Source organism: Daphnia magna, linkage group LG6 (assembly GCF_020631705.1).
Source record: "Daphnia magna isolate NIES linkage group LG6, ASM2063170v1.1, whole genome shotgun sequence".
In the NCBI taxonomy this organism is placed as follows: Eukaryota; Metazoa; Arthropoda; class Branchiopoda; order Diplostraca; family Daphniidae; genus Daphnia; species Daphnia magna.
In genome coordinates, this window is record NC_059187.1 from 5896754 (window position 1) to 5921072 (window position 24319).

General features: G+C 39.5%; 1 long non-coding RNA gene and 1 pseudogene across 1 annotated transcript; both read right to left on the bottom strand.

Annotated features, from left to right (window-relative positions):
- Positions 1-5451: 5451 nt before the first annotated feature.
- LOC116924465 lies at positions 5452-7282 on the bottom strand (annotated as a pseudogene).
- A 14788-nt stretch (positions 7283-22070) lies between these two features.
- LOC116924662 lies at positions 22071-22730 on the bottom strand. Its single transcript, XR_004395063.2, has 3 exons — positions 22458-22730; positions 22227-22394; positions 22071-22161 (listed from the first exon to the last, which is right to left on the bottom strand). It is a non-coding gene; the product is annotated as an uncharacterized LOC116924662 (long non-coding RNA).
- Between the last annotated feature and the right edge of the window lie 1589 nt (positions 22731-24319).

Genomic DNA, 24319 nt, shown 5'->3' on the forward strand with positions numbered 1-24319 from the left:
ACAACTCTTATATACCGTGAATTGGATCCCGAAACACAGTTGGCAAAACGCCGTGATGCACTTTTCGTGAAAAATCTTTTTCAAATTAATTCTGAAAATGAATTTTCAAATGTTATAAATGAATTTTAAAGGAAAAAGTGTGACAAAAATGATTTGATGTCACACTAAAACAAAATTGAACGGGAAATTCAAAATAAAACGGTTTATTGGGCAGAAAACCTCACAAGGTATACTATAGTACAACCATGTACTGCCACTAGGGTATAGGCAGAATACTCTGATACTAGGCTACACACTGCTAATAGAAGGAGTTATGTTACCGTTCGAAAGTTACAAATCATTGAATTGTTTGAAAAATTGTCAATCCAAAATGGTTACAAAAATTGTTCGTGAAAATATATTTTTTAGTTTCCACGGTAATGACGTCGCGGAAAGAATCTCTCGGAGAATCGAAAAACCAAACTTATCTAGCATTCGTCCACTCTACTCTTCTCTCGATGAAGAGGCTTTTGATCCAGTACCGGCTATGTCGGATGAGGATTTACGGGATTTTTTTAAAGATGTATGAAGGAAATGACGTCTTGAAGTGGTTTGAAAAAAAAAATAAATCAAAAATTCTTGTGTTGTTACGTTCGTACACGTTGATTCAGAAAATTAAGCTGGTTTTCTTTTGGTATCTCTTGTACCAGGTACCATTGTGGCGTAGTTGGCTTTAACAAGAACTGTATGCAACCAACGGAAAATGTTATGCTTTTGCTGGAGTGTCCAAGTTGCTTGCTACACTGACTTACTACACCATTGTCGTCTCTTTTAATATGATTGCACAGTGACCCTCTTTCGATTTATTAGCCTGCGGTTGCGACACGTACACCTGACAGGTAATGACGTAATAGCCAAAATGCTCAAGTGCTAAACTCTAGCAACTGTATATTTAAGTAAAATTACAGGGCTTGATCAGTGTAGCTGCTCGGGGCGGAATAATGCTTCGGAGTCTTGGTGTAGTAGCTAGGATTGAGCCTTTGTTGTAGTATAGTAAACCTAAGTTTCGGAATACTACCTTGAAGTCAGTTGGTATTTAAGTGTAGGTTTGAACGTAGAATGCGGTGGTGTAGTAGGAGGGCGTTATAGTCGTGTAGAACTTTCTACAAAGGAATGTTGTGATTACTGGGATCAATTCATCAAACGCAAACATAATATCTTTGAATGTACTGGAGTAACTGATTCATCTCGACAACTGATATTTTCGCCACACCCTTGGAATAACACTGAGCCGATGCATAAACTCATTAGTGTCAACATCAGCCGCAAGGTGATATGGAGGATTCTTGCATGTCATCAACGGTGTTGATGCGTGATGCCACACCCTAATTCGTGAGTGCTAGATAATAATTCGAAATTTTAAACATTAAATTATATTAATTGTTTTACAATCAAGTCAAATGATATTCATCACTGTTTTCCCGATAATGTTCATTGAAGACATTGCGTAATAGTTTCTCAGAATTTAAATGGGAGTTAGTTTTAGGACGGAAATGCACGATTGCGTTATCAACGGTGATTGGTGATTCGATTCAAGGTATATAATAGTTAAGCGCATTTCTTTGTGTAGCGGCACTTGAAATTACTGGGTATGGTACCCTCCCAATGTTGGGATTGCTAGTAACCAAGATTCTGTAAGCAATTACAACTCGAAACGTCAAGCGTTGGAATGGGATTGGCCCCCTTTTCCAATGCAAGACTGAATAGAGAGGTAAAAGCTATCAGCTGATGTCACGATGTGGATCATATAGTAGAACAATATTATCTCCATCCGGGCAGTTCTGGAGGTTACTACTATAGCATGTCAAACAAGTCAATCGCGTTTATGGAGACTAACAAAAAACATCATGAAATCTCGTCAAAACACGCCCTCCAAAAAACCACTAGAAAACGTAAATGGCGAACTCATAACTGACCCCACTGAAAAAGCAAATGCCCTACTGAACCAATTCTGCCCAAGAGAAAGAAGAGAGAAGAGTAACGACCGAACAAAACTGTACAAACAAATTATCCAGCATGCAATAAACGACCAGCAAGTAGCGATCGGCCCCGATTAGCCAAAATCAGGTTAACCGCCCCGCCCCGTTAAAGGGAAATCGGGGCTGAATCAGGTTGCCACTTCATCAGCCAGGGTGGGGCAGGAAAAATGTCGAGGTTAACCCGCTTGCCCCAACGCCATTTGCAAAAATGGCGCCTGAATTCAAACTAAGAGTTTGGGTCGGGTTTTTAACATTGCAACCCGGTGCGAACTCCCCAATTTTCATCATAATAATTGATTTCGACTTAATCGATTATGTTTTTACGTCGATCGATTGATTGCAATCGGGGTTGCATCCCCGATTAGGCACCCCGATAGAAATCCGATTGAGATCGGGGTTCAAAATCAGTAAATCAAGTAACAACAATAAAGTGTAGTCGCCGAGTTTGGGTGGAGGACCACAGCTTGTGATTTCAGTAGTGATTGTTGAATTTATTAGGGAGCATTAATATACGCTGATCGATTCACCAGTGGCTATCAATTTGCTACATGTGGGTAAATTAAGGTAACTGGGAGCAAGCCATCCACTGTGTTATACGGTGGCGATAACAGTTTTGTGTGCCAGCACCCAATTTTCACTTTGTAGAGCTCGAATTTCTCGAGCCACTCCATTTATTCCATCGACAGTTCGGTCTCGTGCGTATGGAGAATGTGCCGCTCCGCTTATTTCAGCCCGGATAATGTCAGCAATATTTTCGATGTCTTCTTCTAGTGCTTTACTCGGATGAACATTGGTGTCAGTTAAAGAATGTAAACGTAAGATAGCCTTTTCCATTCCGATTACATGTTTGTAGCTTTGTCCTGATGAATTACAATATTTATGGTTAGTTGTATTGTAAACAAAGTCAAGTTGTTGTTTGACGTCACGAATTCTTTCTATTCCACTATTGTTAATCAGGTAACGTTTAGCGATACCTGTTTCCACAAGCCTTAGTTTGCACTGTGGAACTTCTCTTAACGATTCTTTCAAGACAATGGTCACTAGGTTGTGAGAAACGGATCCGTTGATCCCTCCCGGTATATCGCCAATGGGTGAGCTTATCGTACAGTTAGCGCACTCAGTTTCTAAAGTAGCTTCTTCTAATCGACAGTTGATCAGCTGTGACTTGAGTCCAGCTACTCTGCACGTTTGGAATACGTTTGAAAGACCACTTATTGTTTCCTAAGTAGTCCATGCTTTTGCCATGGCACAATCCGGAATCTCGCATTTTTTCACATTCATGTGGATTGACTTCTATTGGCACTCCTGATTGACTTGGTGTTTGCCAACCCCAGAAGTCAGTATAGATGTGTTTCTTTTCCAGCCACATGCTACACGAATGGCCAACAACGGGTGATTTGGGGAAGAGTAGAATAGACATCATAATATACTGGAATAGCGGGAAGAGGGCTTATTTGATAATCACAGTCATCGCTAGTGAATTTTTGAAATCCTTTTGGCTGAGAAGCAGTACAGTTGCAAATAGTGATGTTAAGAGCATGGAGGCGACAGAAAAACAGTATGATGAGGAGAGGTAGAAGACATAATCTACGAGAAAAGTAATTTCAAAATCAATTTTAGGGATCCATTTTATGAATTATTAAGATTGCTAATACAAAGTTTTTAGTTTTTATTATTATATACAGTACCCACACAAAGTTTGAAAACACGACGAGTTTTTCCGCGCTTTTAACACGGCGGCTTACGGGCCGAAGTGTCTGCCATTTTTACGCGATAACTCACGTTTGAGTTATTGCAAAGCAAATCCAAAAAAATCCTCTTGTTGAGGAAAGAATTTCCTTTCACCATGAATTTTTTGAAATTTTTGTGAATAGAAGTTTAGCCCCAAAGTCATAGGTATAAAGTTTGGAAACATCGGCGCGCTCGCCATATGTTTCCATGCTAAAGTGTATGTTACTGAAAAATTATTAAAAATTCCAATATATGAATTTTTACTTGAAACTTTTACAAACGGTAGACGACATAGTCGTCTACATTTTGACAAAGTTTCAATTTTTTTTATGAAAGGCTAATTTTGCTGATTTTTAAAATAAACAATGCCGATCAATCTTTCGTGGCGAGGGGACGAAATCCTAGCCCGGGGGAAGAATGGAAGGGAAAAGCAAATGGGGAAGAAAGGGGGAACAGAAGTTCCGACGTACGTTTTATTTAAAAAATCGGCAAAAATCAGCCTTTCATAAAAAAAATTGAAACTTTGGCAAAGTTCAATTTGTTCGACCCTTTCGTGGCCTCTGCCCGTCAACCCACTCTCTGTCTACCAAAACGCCCATAGTAGTGTCCCATTGACCTTTTTGTTGCTTCTGCCGGTCTTCCACCACATAGATTCTGCCCGTCGGCCCACTTACTACCCGCAAAAAATGTCGATTCTTGTTGGTCGTCTTCGTTGCCTCTGCCCGTCGGCTCACTTGCTCTGGTCCACCCAACCTAATCAATGCTCGTGGACCGAAAAAATGTAAATATCCAACTTTTTATACACCCTTTACACCTCTAGTTTTCCTAATTCCATCCCACCAATTCCCCTCAGCCGACGCACACCACCAGCCAATCACAGCATCGTCACCGACATTAGGCTCCTGCTCTTTTCCTTGTTTTTTAATAGAGTATAAATTTAGCTCTGAATTTTGCGCACTGTGCCTTATAGACCTCTTGTAGAATGCGGATAGCAGGATTCCTGTAGTCCGACAATGTCTCTATCCGCCATCTTAGGAAAACCACACCCTTTTTTAACAGGGTCTCTTATAGGTTTATTTTTTCTAGTTGAATAATTTCTAAAGTGGTTAGTGATAAAAAATAGTTAGACACAAGGTAATAAACTAGATTATTCAGGTTAAATTTAGAATAAAAATTTTTTACCTTGAGTGTTTTTGAATTTATTTGAATTTAACGTTTTGTAGATGTCATCTGCTGTTGTTTATAGTGTTAACGAGAAAAATAATATTGGTAATCTTCCTATTTTTCCTATTATTTCACTAAAACTATCAATAATTGATGTTTGGCTTTTGCCAGAATGTGTAGTGTCTAAAGCAATTAGTTGAAAATGGTACTATGGATTATATTAAGATTTCAGGTGTTTGAAATTGGCCAACACAAATGGAATTTGGGTTGCAAAAGTTCGTCATTCCATGGCATTTTTTCTACCCTGACTAAGACCATGACCTTGTATCCTCTCAACTACACGATATTTTAATGTTTCGCCCTTTTTTAGGGCTCTAGTCTACAGGGCGCTATTGCTTCCGTTACATGCTATTCTACCTGACTAAAGGCTATTGATCTAGCCGATACGTCCCCTTTTTTACTTCCTGATCGTCCCGATCAGCTAAACTAAGGTCTGATTAGTGCTTACGTGGTACTACTTCTAGGAGGATTTAACCCTTCATTCAGTTTCATCTGGGCTGGTGGCCTGTTCGTGGAGTTGTAAGCGATGTTCCAGAGCTTGCATCTGGGCTTCTATTTTTTGTTGTCGGCTGGCTGTTTTAGTACGGTCAGCTGCGATGGCAACTCCGGTTCCCAACATGCATAATATCAGGATGCCTATCCACTCCCACGGGTAGCAGGGGAAAGTCTGCATGTTAACTATGTTGAGTCTTGCGTGTTCTAGTCGTCCATCCCGTCCATTTGGTGTATCATACCGGTTGTCAATTCTCGCAAACCGTTGTTGGTGGATCCATTGTTGGTGGGTATCCCTTCTGAAACTGGCCTGGAAGATCCAGTCGTCTGATTGTGCTGTACAGGACATGGGTATCTCGAAGATGGATATCGCGGGAGTGTTGAGCGTATATGAATGCGGTCCGGTGGTCTGTCGTGGGCATGTCACGACAAGGCGGGTGATGTTGGTTGCTGACAGGCCCCAACGGTGGTGTCCGAGGTAAACAGCATTTTGTCCCGTTCACGGGTACACTAACATGGTGCAGTCATCTTGTATTCGGCGTTTGTCGGCTAGGAATATCGCGATGCTGCACGTCCCTTATTTTTTCGGCTTACTGCTTGAATAATGGGGCAGATTGGCTTTTTCGTGGAGCGACATGGTTCAACCATTTCAGCTGTAAGCTAAATAAATGTCTGTTGGTCTAGTGATGTTGCGAGATATTGTGGGAGACCGACGTACTGTAGGCTTGTTGATCCATTCGTCGTTGCTCGTGCCATCTCGATGACTCTGTACTGGGTAAGTGCTCTGGTGAATTCGAAGATAGGAATGTGGATGAAGAGTCTGATGCCGTTTTTGATAGCTGCCACTGTCACCACGGCTTCTTGGTAAGATTTCCACATGTCTCTAGCCTGTGTTGTATATCTTAGGGTCCTTTTGGTACCTTGTTGGTAGTTTGGTCTTTATTTCTTAGATGACTGTTTGCATTTGTACTGGGAAAAATAGGGCGAGGGAGATTTTCTCCATAGCGGCGCTTGCTAGACCTCCACTCAGCCTCTCTACTAGTTGTTGTAGCCACTCTATGGTGATATCTACCGCTCTGAATGCGTTATCTTTCTAATCTCGGGATTTCCAGTCCCACTCCATCTCGCGAGTGAGGTTGTGAATTGCCCTTTTCGCGTTGTTCAGTTCTTTGTCGAGTGTAAGAAATGGCCGCTGGAGGGCGTCTGTTGCCTCTTTACCCAAATCGTCTCGTTGATCAGTGTTGTATGGGTCTCCAGGGCGTGGACAATGGCCGTCGTCTCGATGAATAGTTTGGCGACTTGGTTGTTGACTTTGTCTAGTTCTTTTGTCGCAGACACACCGAACAGCCATTCAAGATATTGCCTCCACCATCGACCAGTCCTCGTTTGTTTTTACTTGGTCGGATAGATGCTTTTAGGCCTTGGCAATTCCTCTCTATTGTTTCTAGTCTTGTCAACTCGTATACCAATCGGTCTCGGACCATTGTTGTCAGCTGTTGTTCAGCTTTCTCGTCGTTGGATGGATTGTGGCTGAGTATGTCCTGAGACTGTGTTTTGGACGGTTGGTCGTTCATCTTTGCTGATGGTAACATAATCTGGAAATACTTATGGCTTGAACTGCCTATTATAGGTAATTTGGTTTTCTCAATTAGCCACGTCTTGAGTTCATTTGCTACTTTGTCTCCTTGGTTAAACGAGATGTCGGTGACGATTACCCATTCCGAATCAGAGAAGAAACGTTCTCCCATAGATTGGAATATCACGCAATGGGATTCCAGCTTCACCTCGAGTGCGCCATCTATGGGTGTTGGTCTCATGGTCCCAAGTAGTAGCGCCATCGAACACCAGGTGGCTGGTGTTTTTTTAATCACTTGTGTTCTTGTCTCTGCCGGGGGTGTGTGTGCTGTCAGTGATAGTACTATACTTTATAGGAGTGTCGACGCCAATGCAAATCGTTTTTTGCGTATGCGCAGTGGGTATCTTCGGTTCTCGATGGTCACCTCACGGGTAACGGGTTTGTCTGCTTCTGCGGTGGGTTGTTACGGCTCTTCGGGGGATGTTGTGAACCTAACTTTCTTCTCCTTTAGTTGTTTCCTTGGGTGAGCTGGTCCTTTAGGCTTTTGTTGTGGGTCTACCGGTGTGTATCCGTCTTTGGACAACTCGTCTGTTGTTCCTTCGCTTTTTACTCTGTCCGTTGACTGTGCTTCACCATCCGTATTTGGTGCGGGCTGGGTGAGGTCGATGAAGCTTTTGAGGCGTTCTACATATACCACCTTGGTCGTTTTGCTGTTGTTAAGTTGGATTCCATAGTTTAGTGGTGGTATCTGTCGTATTATATTGTTCGAGCCGTGCCAACGGTGGAGTATTTTTTCGGCGAGTTCTACTTTTCTTGTAGGCCTGTAGACTAGCACCTGTTGTGTTGGGTGGTATTTTACTCCTTCTCGGTGGTGTGTGTCACAGTGTTGTTTGTGCTTCCGTTGCTCCCGTTGGCTCCCGCGTTGCAGTCACGGCTTCTCCCAATAACCCATTTGGCTTATAAAATATAAAATAATTTTAAACTACTAATCAGCAGTAGTCTATCCTATAAAAAACTTATCTCATCTTCAAAATAAAATATTCCGCCTAAATATCTTACTTTTTACTTTTATTGTTATAACTTACAAGCTATAGTTAATGGGAATATCCAAAAGCTATCTTCTGTTATTTTTAAAAATTGCAAAAATTTCTTTTATTTAAATACATTATTTTCTTTCTTATTACGGTTCGTTAAGATAAGTAATACTTTAGCAGATGATTGATATCCTAAAAAACTAGCTTAAGAAATATAACCAAACTTTTCATAACGAATAATTCTAACTGAAATACGCTGATTATTTAATAATATTATAATATTATAACTAACAGCCCCCCAAATCCAAGCTAACCCTTTTATGCGTCAAGCTTGACACCTAGCTGTAAGCTAAATTATAGCGCGGGGAAACTTGAATAAAGTAAGAGTATTGTTAGCTAACCAAACTCAAGTTACCCTGTCAAACGATAAGCTGGACAACTGAAAGCAAGCGCGGGTGCAGTTTAAAAAGGCAAGAGCTTTGTTAGGTTTCCTAACTCAAGCATACCGTTACATACGGCAAGCTTGATATCGGTAGTCTAGCGCGGGGGAAGCTTTGGTAAAGCTAACAGTTTGGGTACTCCAAAACCCCAAGGTTGACGTTTTGTACGGGTGGTGACGTAGTTAATCGCTACATTATTGTAGCGGCGAATATACGATGGTGTCGTCTAAGTATACGAAGCACGAGGTTTATCGCAGCCCTCCTAGTACCGTGTCCATGGTCCACTGGAACGGGCTTTGGGCTGTGCTAAGACCGAACGGCATGACGAGGAGGCGGTAGGATCCATCTGTGGTAGTGAAGGCTGTCTTTTCCGTGTCTTCTTTCTTCATGGGTATTTGCCAGTACCCACTTTCTAAGCTTGGCTCCATGTAGCCTGGCCAACGCTCCGTCTATGCTGGGCATGGGGTATACACTAAATATTGTAACACTTTTCGATGGGCAGAAATCAAAGCAAAATCTCCAGCTTCCATCCTTCTTTTGTATCAATAGGGTCCTCACGCCCCATTGCCCGGTGGCTTCTTCTATCACGCCTTTCTTCAGCATGTCAAGTGTCAGTTCTCTGTGAATGTCTTGTTCCTTCCACGAAGCCGGGCGTTGGTTCTGGCAAATGGGTCTGACGTTGGGTGTTAGATGGAGTTCGTGTTCTGTGACGTTGCACCGTCCTAGTCACTCTTACCTTATGCTGGGCGTGAATTCAAGAACATTTGCGGTTCCTTTTTCCAGCTCAAATGTTGCCACTCGTTTTTTCAAATAGGAAAAAAGGGTGTCTTGAGTCTGGAACTATTTCCAATTTGACGAGCTTACAAATAAGAATATTATTAATAGTAACTTTTCTAACCAATCTTAAAAGCCTTATACTCAGGAAAATTTACGTCGATGCATAGCTCACTGGATAGCAATGTCAGACATACCTTTCTTTAGAAATCGAAAACCCTTTTTTTTTCAAACAAATGATTCTGTGTGCCACAGACCAAAAATTTCAGCTATCATTGTCACGTACATTTGTACATTCAGACATCGAAATGCTCCCTTTATTGGCCAAAAACTGGATAAAAACTAAAATTCAGGTAGAAAACAATAAAATAGAACAATAAAAATTTATTGTTTTAAAATTTGGTAAGGTGTTTATTTGTTAAGGAAATTCCGTCAATGATATCATTCACCATGGATGTAGTATCCACCAAGTAATGAATGCATTGGATCCAAAACGAAGAGATGAATGATTTAAGCTTAAGTTTAACTTATCTGAAAGGGCCTCATTCTGGCAAAAATCTTTTTGATACTTTTATTAACGTGGTTGACAAAGATTTTGGTTTACTGCATAAGGTAAAAATGGTCAGCAATTCGAATTAATGTAGTACGTAAAATTTTACTCTATATTAAACTATAGATAATGGCAATTACCACTGATTCGGCTTCATGGGATTTTTCTTTTATGCGTCTTCTTAGCGATTACTGCATTTTAAAAAATATCCATCACATTAACCTTGACGGGATCACGCATAATTTGTTTTTCGCATATTCTGAATATGGCTATGCAAGCCTTTTTGAAAGCGGCCTACATAGAACTTTCACAAACAGAGGAAGGGCTTGATTTGCAGCTAGAAGATGAAGATGAATTTGAAAATTAGGACATTTCTGCTTCTTATAATATCATCAAAAAGGTATTATTTAAAAAAATTAAAAAAAAATATCCTCTTCTATATTGTGTTGTAAGCTTTTTTAACTGGACAGCTTCGCAGAATTGTAAATTGCGTAAGGAGTTCTGGTCAGTGAAGAGAGCTTTTTGAAGTAAGGTGTAAAGTTAAAATTGAGCCCTTAGAATTACTCATAGACTGCGTCACTAGGTGGAATTCCTCTTGCAAAATGATCAAAAGAGCTCTAAAGCTAAAACAGGTTTTTATACACTATGATGCTGGTCGTTATTTTCCTTAAATATTTCCCGCTCTGTAGACAGTAAATCGATTTGTACAGAAGTTTTGTGAGAGTTCTGCAAACAAACTTTCTCTTAGCAGCCGAGAATGGGACTTTCTATGTTAACTCTATTTACTCTGTTACTCAACTCTATCAATTGTATTTTTCACGCCGTGGAGCGTTTAACTTTCATTAGGCGTTGATACAAATTGTCGTGTTGGTACCTTGATCTTCGTTAGACGATTATAGGTGGGCGTGTAGCGAGCTTTAAGATCGTCGGTCTCGCTACTACCACTCCCATCCTCAGCAGTTTTACTAGCCTCTCCCCCTTCTTAAAAAGACACTTCAAACTTAAAGCCGCCATCGAACTTTTTCACCCTTTTAGAAACTGGTTCGTCTTTGTCAGGAGAATTTCTGCGCTTTTGGGTCTAAATCAACGAGTGGATCGTTTGGCAATACTAGTTCTTCGGAATCTTCGGGATACTCCTGCGCATTTACCGTCTTGTCTTCTTCCGTTTCAACATCCATAACAGACGTGCCTGACTGTTGAGAATCCCACTCGTTACACACTTTCGATGTTACGTTGCGATGTACGAATTCTGCCGGAGAACCGTCTGACTGTTTGCTGTCTGAATAAAGCATAAAAAGCACATTTAAAAAATCACATGGCTGAAACGATAGAACTGAACTGTAGACCAGCTACAAAAGGTATGGGGCTTAAACGGATGGTGATCCTACCTCATAACCAGGTCTTTTCCCTTGGGGCTGTAAAGAGCTAAAAACATTAGATAAACACATTAGTTCAAGCCGAACAAATTTTTTGACTACAATAGCACGTTTCTGTCAACCTAAAGTAATATAACACGCTAATTCCAATTGACCATGGTCTCAAACACAGGTTAACCATGCATACAGTTTGACCACCTATGCAGTATAGCACTTAAGCATTTTTGGTTGTTACCTACCTCTATTTGTCATCGGTTGTAGATTTTTATTCTTTTCAATTGTAAGCTTTTGCCCTTCCAAAAATTTTGTATTAATCTTTATTTACATTCTCGCAAAAAAAATGTTTTTGAAAGAAAAGCAGATTTGTTTATGGTCACCAACATTACAGTTTAACTTCAACAAAAACAGTGCAATCACCTGTGGTTAAAACCGAGAATGATGAAACAACGTCATGTTATGTGGAAAGAATGATCTGAGGAAGCGCCCTGGATCATTCTTATGCCTAGATGATGACGACAATGGATTTTCCAAATAACACAGCTCTCATCACGTTTGGTGTCGTACTAATCATAACTTCCGTTCTTGCCCTCTCTCCCCTCTTCCGTCAAATAGCCATCGGCAAAGTAATGGCGAATTTTTGGGGGACGAGGTGGGAAAGAAACCAGTACGCTTGGTACGACATATTTATCAACTACCCTGCTTTGAAACCTTTTGAGTCCCATATCTTCCAATGCTTAATGCTGTTAAAATTGAAAGTGTCGTGAGATAAAGAAAGTACAACTTGTTGAAACATCAACAAGAGGGATTTACTTGGCTCATTCCTGCGTGAGAATGAACACGGTGCATCGACCGGAGAACTCCCGTCAATCTGCGAATCGATAACTTCTTCTTTACCCAAGTCCCGCGTGGCAGGTCTCGCGTAAATGGTAATTACCACGTTATAACCGCTATAGAAGTAAATTGCAATTTACGCAGATTGGGTCGCCGTGTGCTATTGCCGTTATATGACTTCCATCGACCCTTTCACCCAGGCAAACACTCACTACCTCGTGTTGACTTCCACCACACATGGGTCGCCAACAGTGTCCCACTTCGTGTGTCGAGAATTAAAACTTTGTCTTGTAGTCTCAATCAGTTTGTTGAAAGAAATACAAGTACAGTCGACCTTTCAGAGAGAGAGAGCGAGAGAGCGATCATGTAAGCGACCATTGTTCATTGTTCACGTTCAGAAAAAACTGCATTTTCTTCCCCGAACAGAAGGGGGTGAACCACGAAAGGGAGGGGCAAGCCCTACGTTTGGGACGGGGAGAAATTTCTTGAGCGCTGGATAAGGATTCAGTTTGACGATGCGGAGAGACTTCTAATGTTTCTGTTACTTCCAAAGGGTACAATTTGGAGATCGGGCGGTTTGTTTTTCCTCCGGTTATGCGGATAAAGGCAGCGCGGACTTCACCGTCAGGGCTGACAATAAGTTCTTCGACGACGGCCAGCTTCCAGTCGATTCTTGGACCTTCGTTTGGGACAAGAACAACATCGCCGATTTTTACACGAAGTTTGGGGTATTTGTTGCACGTGATTGTGGCGTTCGCGGAGGCTGATTATATAATCCTTTTCCAGCGTGACTAGAAGGATTTAAGGATTCTCTGGCGAAAGGAAAATATGTTGAGAAGATGGAAAGGCTTCTCACCGAAAGTGGGGTCCAATAATTCCTCTTCCGTGGTTGGATCGTAGGGAAGGGAAGTCAGGCGACCACCATGAAGAAGGTGAGAAGGAGTGAGCGCCTGAAGATCGTTTATGTCAGAGGGGACGTAAGTGAGTGGGCAGTCATTTAGAACAACAGCGAATTCACAGACATTCCTTTAGTTGTTTTTATACATTACAGCAACAATCAAAACAGATTAAACTCATTCTTCTTATGATAAAAATAAACAATTATTTTTCATTTTTTTATACGATAAATCTAACTGTGTTTAAAGAAAAAAAATCTGAGCACTTTGAATTAATCCCAGCGCAACCGGGAGCACAAGCACAAATCGTAATTTTGTCTGTAAAGCATTTTAGTGAAACAACTTTGGGGTATAGGAAAGCATTTTTTTTTATTCAAATAATTCAAAAACATGCACTATATTCTAAAAGAGTAAAGATAGAGTAAAGAACAACGCGTCGTTCGACATAAAAAAAATAGTTTAAGGACGTTTTGAAGGGTTTTATTGAAATTTTTTGAAACAACGGTATTAGCATGGCGTTTATTGGGAGAAAAGTGGTTTCCCTAATCATGTGAACGATACTTTAGCGCCCTGGGTGTAACTCCTACAATTTTTTCATGTTTACATAACTTTTAGAGCACTTTCTCTTCTGATAGAGAAAAAAAGAAAAAAAAATTAGTTCTTACCAGTAAAAACATATTTAAGTTTTCTTGAGACCCGTAGCGCCATAAGAATGCACTAAAAACACGGGGGTGTACATAATCGTTTGGTGGGTACTGTAGATGGGGTATTCAAGGTCAACACTGACTGAGGTTGAAAACCCTTGAAGATGCTTCTTCATGACCGAGTTGAGAATAAACGGACTGCTACTAGCTCTAAACGGAATTACCTTGAAACGGTAAATGTAAAAGTCGGATCCAGCATCCTTGTCGTATCTGAGCCAAAGGAAGCGCACGAAAAGTCACGATCAGTTTCGTGAAGTTGTAGCTTGTAAAAGGCTTTTCCGACGTCTACAGAAAGACTAATACGGTGGGCACGAAAGCCAAGGAGCATATCAAGCACGTCATTCTGAAGGGGCGGCCCAATTAGGAGGCCGGTCATTGAGAATCGCTCTAGATTGCGTTTTGCCGGAGCAGTCATACACGATGCAGAGATTAGTAGTTTTGGAATCCTTTTGAATAGCAAAATGCGCGATGTAATGGCTTCCTCGTGGGGTTTGGAGAGCACGAGGCACCTTTTCAATGAAGCCAGCAGCAAGTTGATCGCGGATGATTTCACTGTAGAGCTGAAGCGTGTGGGGTTTCTTCAACAGGCTGTTAACTGTGTGACGAGTTCGTAGTTGGCAGAATAAAAAAATAGAGGGCAGCTCTGGATGGATAGTTTTCCATGGTCATTTGGCTGTGTACTGATTGTGTTCAAAGGAAATGGAATCGGATTAATAAGCTGCCTATGAATCAGCATTCTCAGCATATGGAAGAATGTCCAGAGTTTCAAGTGACCACAATCGAGTGATTTCATCGTATTGAATAGCGGAAATTTGATTGAAGTGACGGTGTCGGGAACTGGTCCAGAAACATAATAACCGATGAAACTCTTGGCGGTAGTAAGAACTTTGCCGTGGATGTTCTCGTTGCCAACGATGGACCAGTAGGAATCAGCTCCAATCAAAATGTCGATTGAGAATCGATCATTAACTGATGTAGGATGAGCCAGTTGTACATTTTTGAGATGAGGAAAGGAAGAAGGATCGCCCGATGAGGATCTTCCAAAGGATCTACAATGGAATAGAGAACCATAGCTTTAAGTTGAGTACGTTCGCCATTCAGACCATTGAGCCAAAAGTAGACGACGTCGGAGTAGCTGGGCTCTGTGGCGATGGCTACTCGCCCCTTGAAACCAGAAAGAAAGAGTTAGTCTTGTCCGGTTGAGTGAAGATGGAGCATTTTGACGAGTCGTACTGTCATGAAAGTGAGCTGCGAGCCTGTGTCGATTAGTATATTGGGGAGAAAGGATACTACATGAGAACAGACAGTAGCGACTGCTGTCTTAAGAAAAACGAATGGTAGTGATTCCGTTGTCACTGTTGCTATGACTCTGAGGGATGAATTGGAAATTAGGCATTTCGTATGAGAGGAGGTACCAGCACCCTTGTCGGAATGGAGACTTGTGTGGTGTGGACGATGGCAATGAAAAGAACGAAAACAAGACGGACAGTCTTTGGGATTGGTTTGTCCGGAATTGAGAAAGTTGAGCCAGAGTTTCTTTATCTTGACGAATTTTTCTCGTTTCTCCGATCCCTTTACTTCGGTGCACCGCGTTGGTGTATGTTCACCAGAGCAAAATGGACACGGCTTTCTCTTATTCGGCTGAAATTTTTTAGATATTCCGAACAGAACTTGCTTTGTTTCCCAACGAGTTGGTGACGACAAGTCACAAGAATCACCCATGATTTCTATTTCACGTTTGATAGCTGTTCGTAGTTCGTCGAGAGTCCATTCTGCGTTTCCTTGACGGCGTGTGAGATTTCTGCGAACGTAGACAGACTAAGAGATCACCGTAAGAAGTGGGTGCTGTACCAAGAGTTTCGAGGCCTCAAGTATGAGATTCGAGTTGGTCTGCAAATGAACGTAGACTTGAGCGAGTCGAATTTGCGGTAGACAGCTTGATTAGGTCTTTATAGTGAGCGGTCACAACTTTTTTTGAGTTGGCCGGGTTTTTACTGGCATTTCGACGCATGACCCTGCTAGCCACTCGAGCTCAGTTCCTGTCGGCCAATTGGCTCATGCCCCTGCCAGCCCAACCTAACCTAGCTGGACTAACACCGTCCCATCTGTCAGATTCGCCGATTAGCCTCATAAGCAATTCGGTACAGCGTTTCACTACACTGCGGAATCGCCCAACCATCTGGCCGTTCCTCCTGTTGATCTCACAAATTTTTTAAGATAAAACCACCAGCCAATACCCAGCGGGCCACAAACTCCGGATGGTTGGATAACTGATTGAACATGGTCCGCATCACGACACCATTCCTCTTTATGGCTAGCCTCAAAACTGCCTCGCAAAAACCTTGCACCATACGATGGAGACCCTAGAAAATGGTCTTTTTTTATCCAGATTTTTAAGAGCCTGGTGCACGTCGTTGTCCTTGATGACGTATAACGCATTTTTTTCCTCAAAAACTATTTGACTGAGAAGGTCCGAAATAGCGTAGCTAATTATCTACGCGATACCGCACAATATCCCACAGCGCTAGAAAAACATCAAAGGCGATATGGCAACCCACAACTAATCCTTAGAGCCCATGTACAGAGCCTCATGCAACTCACCGGCACAGAGGATGGGGATCACGAATCCCTGTGTGTGTTTTCAGGAGCGATTCAAGCAGCCGTCGCCGACCTTCCAAATAGTGGGTATATCCACGACTTGCGGGCGCCCGGAATACTGTATCGAGTAGCATCAAAACTTCCACCAGTCCTGACTCAAAAGTGGGGTGAAATGATGTGCAGCCTGCAGTCGAAAGCAGTCACTCTGATTGACCAATGGCTCGATTCAAGAGTAATGGCTGGTACATGAGGAGCCCCGGATCTTCATTCTAACCCAAATGCCCGCAGGCACCATCTAAAAACGATTATGGAAAAGGAAGAAACGTAACTGTCTGTCCTCCAAAAATCTTCAATGCGACCCACTCGAACCCCTTTGTTATCTGCGCAGTTTCACACACTTTGGCATATTACCCAGAATTATCATGATTAACCCCAAAGGCGAGAGCCGAGCTTATCATCGAGAAGAAGTGCTGCTTCTGCTGCCTGCGCTGAAGTCACTCCAGCAAATGTTACGCTGACAAAAAGGGATGTGTACACGAAAACTGCAAGTCATATCATCACCCGATGGTTCACGGAGCGCCAAGGATGTTCTCGCCGCCAACACGTCCACAGGATAAGACCTCGACGTCAACATCCAGGGCAACAAAGGTCTCATTTCCGCCGCTAATTCTCAAAAGGGGAAATAATATTTGTATAAAGCAAGTCTCAACTGCACGGGTTCAGCTGGTCGTAGTAAAATTGAAAGTCAAAGCTAATGGCCGTTCCTTCATAACCTACGGTTTATTCGACCCTGGTTCTGAGCTCAGCTTGATGCGTGTTTTACTCTGCGAGCCCTGAAATTTTATCCACCTATGGAGGAGATGTTGATGGGAATCCTGCATGGAGACGAATGAATCACAGTCCAGAAAGCGGATATCACGATCCCGTCACTCGACGATAGTTTTTCCTTTATTGCGTATGAGCTCCCGGCGTTTAAAACGTTTAACCTACATACCGGAACCATTGAATGGTCAAAGAAAAAAAACTAATTACCCACATCTGGCTGACCTCGATCTAATTCCAATAGACTTCTCAAAAATAACTATCTTCTTGAAAGCTGACTGCCAAGATGCGCTAAAAGAACTGCAAATAAGAAAATCGACCCCGGATTCTCCAGGCCCATGAGGAATCAAAACCGTATTTGGGTGGTGGGTTCGAGACTCACTTCTCCAAAAAACTGGCCACAGCATGTCGCCTTGCTTCAACCTTTTTCAAACTCAACAATCACGAGTTGAACTGAATGAAATAGTTCACAATCTTTGGTCTCTTGAATCCTTTGGTATCCTTCCGGACGTAAAATTACCAATTAGCAAGGACAATGCTAGAGCACTTAGATTTTTAGAAGAAAACATTCGTTGTGTCAACAGGCGCTATGAGGCTCCGCTGCTGTGGTCGAATGATCACCCTGACTTTCCGGATTATGTGATCGCCCTATCCCGATTTACCAATCTAGACAAGAGCTTAAAGAAAAGTGTGCAACAAAAGCAGCAGCCTACGAACAATCCATCGAAGACTACATCATTAAGAAGCACGCAAGAAAACCCGACGAAAACGAATTTGGGTTAAAGTTTATTTTACCCGACTAGATTTACTTAACTTTTTAACGTTACTTAGATTTACGTTACTTTTACTTAATTGTAAGCCTGTAATATATACAACTGATCTGAGCTTTGTTGATTCTATGTCTGCCAGCAGTACTAATGTTACATTTTTGCCACATATTATATATTAGGGTGAATAATTTATATTTGTTTTAAATAAATCTGCTATTGCTACTGTATTTATTACTAAAATTATCAGCATTGCATTCCGCTTTGGTATAACACTTGATTGCGGCGATCGAGGTTATGATTTCAAATGAAGATTATTTAGTACTTGGTATTTATGGGGTTTTTTTACTAAATATCTTGATTAATTTATTTTACTTTATAGAAATAGTAAAGTAAAATATTTACTTAGTTAAGCAAGTGAATTTTTTTGTTGGTTTTAAGTAAAGTAAAGATTAGTTATTCCACGTTTAGAAAACATATATTTAGTATTATGATACTTAATTGTTTAAGTTAAGTGTAATTTTTTTAGTTAAGTGTGGTTATATTAAATTTTGTTGAAAAGGTTTTATGTTTTAATTTCTTTTTTATATCATGTATTGTGTGTTCCTTTCCAACGATTTCTTCTAAATTTTTTGTTTCCATTACTTCTCGTTGTACTGTTCCTGTCTTTCCTCCTTTTGATGATTTTTTATGTGCTATTGAATTGTTATTATTAATTTTTTATACATATATATTAAAATGTTATACGTACTTACTTTTCAAATATTCTTCAGTGAAGATGGATGACATCAGTTCACCTACAAATTTGTACATGTTAAATTTTGAATTTTGTAATGTCTCTATGTTAGTTGTATTAGATTTAGTTATTTCATCTATTTTATTTTGTAAATTAGTCTTTACTATATCAGGAATGTGAGATTGGTTGTTTTGTAGGAAATTTCTGTAACGTAATAAATGTTATACTGTAAAATTTATCTAAATGGTATGTTTTTGCTTGTTTTACTTTGTTTTTACCTCTAGATCATAATTTTCAACTGTTGCCTCAGATGATGTATCATTCATCTCAATGTCTGCATTTAATTTTGGATTTACTTATTGAGTGTCAACGTTGTTGTTTGTATCTATATTTATTTGTAATAGGTATGACTCCATTGCTTTTATTTTTGTGTAATAAATTAAATGTAAACTTAAGTAATATATTATTAGAATATATTATTTGTAAATAATGAATACCTGATTCCCTTTGTTCAAGTTGTATTTTAAGTTCTTCGTTTTCATTTCTTAGTTCTTTGATTTCTTTCTATTATTCAATTTTAATGATTAGGTTTATTTTCTTTAGTTATTTTGTGTAGTAAACTTATATACCATTTTTTTTTCGGATTCTTCAAATAATGTTTTATATTTCATGCTTTCTTCCTGAAAGTGAAAAAAATATTGTCAAAAATTGGTTTACGTAAACTTTTCATGTAGAATACCTTGTACAGTTCTTTTTCTTTAAAGTACTTAGTTACTGTATTCTGTAGGTCTATTACCTTATTTACCGATTTTTTAAAACTCTAAAATAAATTTTTGTTTTTCGAGTTGACTCATTTGATTGTACTTTTGTGGTTATTGAGATTTGTATTTACTATACTGTCAGTTTACTATAATTTTAACTTTTTACTATATTGGGTACGATGTCTTGTTATATTAATCGTTGTAATTAATGTTTAAATGTAGTGATTGTATTTATACATTTTTTGTTATACTTATTTTATTTTTTTATTGACATTGTAAATAAAATAATAAATAATTCAATAAATAGTTATTATTAGTTTGACCATACAACAGTGTGGTATTTCAATTAGCAGACTGTTTTTCAAGACCATTTTAGTTTTTTCCTCATAGCTTTGATGTTGTTATTTCTGTGCTGTGAAATTATACAGCAAATAAAAATTATTTGTAATTTCTCTATTTGGATAATTTTATCTTATAAGGTAAATATTGTTTTAATTGTAATGTTTTAATGCTATTGGTATTTTTTAATTTTAATTTCACTATAATTTAGTCTATACTTTACTTAAGTTATATTTAGAATACTTTATCTATTACTGGTAGGTTTTAAATGACTATACTTAAAATGTAACAGTTTAGTTTAGTTAAGTTAAATTCTAGTACAGTTCGGTATTAAATTACTATACTTAAAAAGTTAGAATTAAGTTTAGTTAAGTTAAATTTACTAAGTATAGTTAAGTAAATCTAGTCGGGTAAAATAGACTTTTACCCGAATTTGAAGGCCCTGTTGGGCGCACATGGTATTTGTCCCACCACGCTGTATTCAATCCAAGAAAACCAAAAAATGTGTTGTTTTTTTACGGCGCCCCTTCCTTCCATGGTGTGTCCTTAAATCATCATCTATTGACCGGCCATGACCTGCTAACGAGTCTGATCAGGGTACTCCTAGGACTTCGAGAAAAAAAGAGCACCATTTCTGGAGATATATAGGGAATTTTCCATCAAGTTTACGTTCGTCAGGTTGACAACGATGCCTAACGCTTCTTATGGAGATCACCGACTCTAGCTGGGCACCAGACGTGTACGCGATGCAGGTACAAGTCTTCGGAGCTGCCTCTTCACCTGAAGTACTCCTACGTCCTTCGACGAGCGGCTACCGATAACGAATAGGAATTCCCTGGCTTGGTGGAAAGGGTTCAGAATAACTGTTACATGGACAATTGCATGGACTCATTCGACATGGAAGAAGAAGCAATCGAGTTTCGCCACATATTACAGGAAGGATTGGGAAACGTGTGCTTCCTATGGACCCAATGGATTTCTAAATCGCGGGTAGTGCTTGCATCTATACTCAAAGATATCAGATCCGATCCGGCCTTTGATTTGAATATGGAGGCTTTTCCTGCTGAGCAGACGCTGAGGATCACGCTCAACTGGCGTGTTGTCACAATTTTTTCTTTGAACATAAATAATTGACCGTAACTGTTGTTCAATTTTCACATTTTCTTAATCCATGATATTATGTCCGACTATTTTAAGTTATAAAAAAATTGAGTTTTTTATGGAGAACGTAGCGTCACCAACAATATTTATGCACCAATATCACGGGTCTATTACACGACAGGAGTGTTATCCTTACTTATACTAAAAAAGAAACTTGTTTTTGTTGATTTATATTTATGTTTACCTTTCAACTCGAAAATCACAGTCATTTTATGAAACAATGGAATAAAACACACAATGTTCAGTACTTTTTATTCATTTTGAATAAAAATATCGTGACTTAATTTAAGATATCAACTGCAATCAAACGCAAATTCAAGAGGTACCTTTACACGCTAGGAGGGTAATACTTGCTTATACTACAAACGGAAACTTGTTTTTGTTGATTTATATTCATGTTTACCCTTTATCCCGAAAATAATTGTCATTTTATTAATTCTGTAGAACAAAACACACAATGTTCTGTACTTGTTATTGGTTTTCAATAAAAATATGATGACTTAATTTAAGATCTAAACTGTGAATCGATCAAATATTCAACAGGTACCTTTACACGCTAGGAGAGTAATACTTGCTTATACTACAAACAGAAACTTGTTTTTGTTGATTTATATTTATTTTTACCCTTGAACTCGAAATTCACTCCCACACGGCACATCTTCCTCCTGTGAACCTCCCAAAAGGTTCCTACCTTCCCGTGCGGATCGAACGATACCGTCAGGAGATACTGAGGAGGGAAATAGGAAGCTCGTAAATCGTTGACTATCACGTCTGTATTTTAAATAGAAGGAATGTTTTTGGGACATTCTTTAGGAGATTCGTTTTTTTAAAGTCCAATGTGTTATACGGTTTCACATCATAGTTTATTTAATCAATTTTTTTTGTACAATCTTTTTTCAAATGATTGGTTGTCCTGGAATGATGAGACCCTGTCGTTTAAGTAAAGTGCATTCTAACACGCTATTTTCACCTACTAGATTCATAAAAAGTCAATAGCGACGTTAGCACTTGTCAACGAACTGGTAGCCCATAATAAAAATTCATAACATTGGCCCTTCACAGCGTAGGTGACCATGGCTTATCAGAAACTCTTCTGGACTGGACAAAATGGCCTTCTTGTAGACCGAAAAAAACCCTTGATTTTACCGCAGGTTATTTAAATAGACGGAATCTGTACAGAGGCTGTTGGGGCTGTAGTCTTTGTCTAAAAAATAAAACACATGTATAACACGTTTTTTTATTAGATTTCCGGTGGGCTAGCTTTTTAGCAAAACTCCATTGGGTAGCGTTGGGATTATTAAAATTTATTGTAATCTAGCACAAACGTAGCCCTGTAAACAGAAAAGGATACTTTATATTATGTGTTTGAAAATGTTTAAGTGGTTAGGCAATAAACCTTAACTTCACGTCTCCTTGATAATCAGCTAGTGCCTCCCACGATGTCTAAAGTTTTCTTTCCTCTGTCATCACCATGTGTGTTCGCTGTAAAAAAAATGGAATGGCTTTCTTGTAGCAGTGTGGTTGTGTAGAAAGATGGAGATGAGTGAACGTTAATGGGATTGTGCTGAAATAATGAGACATACAGTGAACTTGTTAATCTTATCAAATGATTTTAATTATTACTTACTCTGGGCGACATAGTAGAGAAGGTAGTATCAGGTGCCCCTCTGCAACTTATTATATGTGCCCCTCTCAACATCAAGATATTTTTTATTTTTTTGCCCTGCTGTTCAGATAAATGTAAAATATGCTCAAAGGTTACAAGCATTCACCGTAAACGAAACATAATGGCTTAACCGTAGCGGCGTGTTCTTAACAATTTCACCGTATTTGAGGGCATGATAATTCCAATCAGCGAAGACTTTTTCATAAAGGAAATGCTTACTCATCAGCGCCCATCCAGCAATGGCTGCCGTCTGCAATGTTTGTATCGTATTGTTATGACTTATGGCAAAAGTTGCCAAATAAATAAATAGAAACAATTTTTTAAAAATTGGAAACAGTTCTTATTTTAAATTATGTCAATTATTCAATTTCATAAATACGGATTCTTTTAAACATTGGTCAGTTATTGTAACATTTAAAAAATTAAAAAATTTTGTCAAGTAAAATAGACATGTGTTTAGGGAAGGAAGCAAACAGGCGAAACTGCCAAAGCCGTAAAACGTGCTCAGTCGTATTTTTGCTTCCAAGAGTGCATCACCTCCACTTCGTGAGTGTATGTTTCTGAATCACAGGTTGGATTAGTAGAATTGTAAATTCACCGATGGTCTTGGTGAATTGTGGTTTTGTCTTTCAGAGATTCTTCTGGTTTTCGACGTACGCCGCCTTCGTTCTGCGTCTATTTCCTGCCATCACCAACTATTTTTCATTTGATTTCCCATACCGTCACCAACCATCTGGTCGTTCCTTTGCTGTCGTCGCCAACTATCTTGCTGTTACTTCGTTGCAATCACGTGAGATTTTTGCATATCTGTGATTCCCTAACAGAGGTAAATAAAAAAATTTTCTTTATTGCTAGATTAGCTAAACGTGGAGGCTGGGGCTTGACACGGCGTAAAGATTTCGAGGAACCTAGACTATTAGCTACGTGCAAGGGAATTGTTGGTTCACCTGCTACATGGGTTTTTCTTTTTGTTTTGCACTATCGCGTTTTCCCGTCTTCAAAATTGTTTTCTCTAAATTGCAGAAATAGCTATCTATTTCATTCGAGATTATTTCGAAAATGAAAAGAATTACTTGTAGTGGGAAATCTCAAGCTACAAACGTCAAGAAAATTCGACGTGAAGTGGAACGTAACATCCAATTATTAAATGCTTTTCAGTTACATGGTCAACAGCATAGTAGTAGTAGTTCCGAATCTGATGAAAACCAAGGGTTTTTGAACCACATTCCTTTAACTGAAACTGAGCCAACTGATGGCGATTTTTTCTATGAGTTTTACGATGACGCATCCTTGTTTTCTGTTGATGTTGACGAGGCTAATGCTAGTGTTGCCAAAAGTGACTCTGATTCGACGGATAATTCTGTTGAGATTGATGCAGATTATAATGCATTGTTCGTTATTGAAGAGAATCCTCCACAAACGTTTAAAGATAAGTTGTGGTCGTGGGGCATTGATTGTGGAATTCCGCATGTTCATCTTAATAAGCTTTTGAAAATTTTAAAAACACACGATTGCCATATGAGCTCCCGTCTGATGTTCGTTCTTTATTGAAAACACCCAGGAAGGTGACACTCATTCCCATGCATCCTGGGGAATATTTTCATTTTGGTGTACTTGACGGTCTCAAGGGTTTGATTCAAGATAGGTTTCTTCCGGTGATTCGCATTGTCATTGCAATTGAAATTCTAATCAACTTTGATGGTTTGCCCATATTTAGTAAAAGCACCCTCAAACAGCTATGGGTAATTCTAGGGATGATTCGGGGAATTGCGGGTCTTGAGAAAACACCATTCGTCATTGGTATATATTATGGTCTTGAGAAG